The 2,019-nt window shown below is 37.4% G+C and overlaps 1 protein-coding gene across 6 annotated transcripts in view; it reads right to left on the bottom strand.

Annotated features, from left to right (window-relative positions):
• RAP1GDS1 (RAP1, GTP-GDP dissociation stimulator 1) overlaps positions 1-2,019 on the bottom strand; it is a 219,188-nt gene that overhangs the window by 14,794 nt on the left and 202,375 nt on the right. The window lies entirely within an intron of this gene.

Raw genomic sequence — 2,019 nt, forward strand, 5'->3', positions numbered from 1 at the left:
CTGACTTATAGCAACCCTGTATAGGGTTTCTGAGATGCAGATGGTGAGCTTGGACAGCCAACCTTTGCAGTCTAGTGCATTAACCCACAGCACCATATATTAGGATTTCTATATACATATTTGTTGTTGTTCTTAGTCAGTACCAACTCATAATGATCCTATGCACAACAGAATGAAACACTGCCTGGTCCTGTGCCAACCTCACAATCACTGTTACACCTGAACCCATTGCTGTTGCCACTGTGCCAATCCATTTCTTTGGGGGTCTTCCTCTTTTTTTCTGACTCTCCACTTTACCAAACATGATATCCTCCAGTGACTGATCCCTTCTGATAATATGTCTGAAGTATGAGACACAAAGTCTAACCATAGTGCTGGAAGATGAGCCCCTCAGGTTGGAAAGCACTCAAAATGTGACTCAAGGCACTCAAGCTGCCTCCTCAAACTAGATAGAGTTGACCACGATGACGCAAATGGAGTAAAGTCTTTGGGACCTTCATTTGCTGATGGGACACAACTTAACATGAAGAGAAACAGTTGTAAATACTCATTAATAATAGGAACATAGAATGTATTAAGTATGAATCTAGGAAAACTGGAAACTGTCAAAAAATGAAATGGAACACATAAATGTTGCTATCCTAGGTATAAGTGAGCTGAAATGAACAGGTATTGGCCATTTCGAATCTGACAATCGCATGGTTTACTATATTAGGAATGACAAATTGAAGAGGAATGGTGTTACATTCATCATCAAAAAGAACATTGTCAAGATCAGCCATTAAGTATAATGCTGTCTGTGATATGATAATATCCATATGCCTACAGGGTAGACTAGTTAATACCACTATTATTCAAATTTGCTTACTAAATACTAAAGCCAGTGAAGATGAAATTGATGAATTCTACCAACTTCTTCAGTCTGAAATTGATCAAACATGCAATGAAGATGTATTGACAATTATTGGAAATTGGAATGCAAATGTTGGAAACAAAGAGGAAGCATCAGTAGTTAAAAAGTAGTTGGAATATATGGCCTTGCATAGAAACAATGCTGGTGATCGCATGATATAATTTTGCGAGACCAATGACTTCATTGCAAATACCTTTTTAAAACAACATAAAAGACAACTATACACATGGACCTCACCAGATGGAATACACAGAAATCAAACTGCCTACATCTGTGGAAAGAGACAGTGGAAAAACTCCATTATCATCAACCAAAACAAGGCCAGAGGCACACTGTGGAACACACCGTCAATTGCTCATATGCAAATTAAGGCTGAAACTGAAGGAAATGAAAGCAAGTCCATGAAAGTCAAAATATGACCTTGAATATATCTCACCTGAATTTAGAGATCACCTGAAGAACAGATTTGACACATTAGAGATTAAAGACCAAAGACCAGAGAGTTGTCGGATGACATAAAGAACATCATACAGGAAGAAAGCAAAAGGTCATTAAGATAAGAAAAAAGGAAAAGACTAAAAATGGATGTCAGAATAGACTGAAATTTTCTCTCCAGAGTAGAGATGCTAAAGCAAATGGAAGAAGTGAGGAGGTAGTACAAGAGCTGAACGGAAAATTTCGAAGGCCAGCTCAAGAACACAAAGTCAAATATTATAACGAAATGTGCAAAGACCTGGGGTTAGAAACATAAAAGGGGAGAACACACTCAGCATTTCTCAAGCTGAGGCAACTGAAGAAAAATTCAAACCTTGACTTGCAGTACTGAAAGATTCTATGGGCAAAATATTGAATGATTCAGAAAGTATCAAAAGAAGATGGAAGGAATACGAAGAGTCACTGTACCAAAAATAAATGGTCGATGATCAACTATTACAAGAGGTAGCATATAGTCAAGAGCCTATGATACTGAAGGAAGAAGTCCAAGTGCACTGAAGTCATTGCCAAAGAACAATGCACCGGGAATAGATAGGATACAAATATGTGTGTGTGTGTGTATATATATATATATATATATATACATATAGTTGTTGTTGTTAAGTGCCGTC

The sequence above is a fragment of the Chrysochloris asiatica genome, unplaced genomic scaffold (genome assembly GCF_000296735.1).
Source record: "Chrysochloris asiatica unplaced genomic scaffold, ChrAsi1.0 scaffold00216, whole genome shotgun sequence".
NCBI classification, from domain to species: Eukaryota; Metazoa; Chordata; class Mammalia; order Afrosoricida; family Chrysochloridae; genus Chrysochloris; species Chrysochloris asiatica.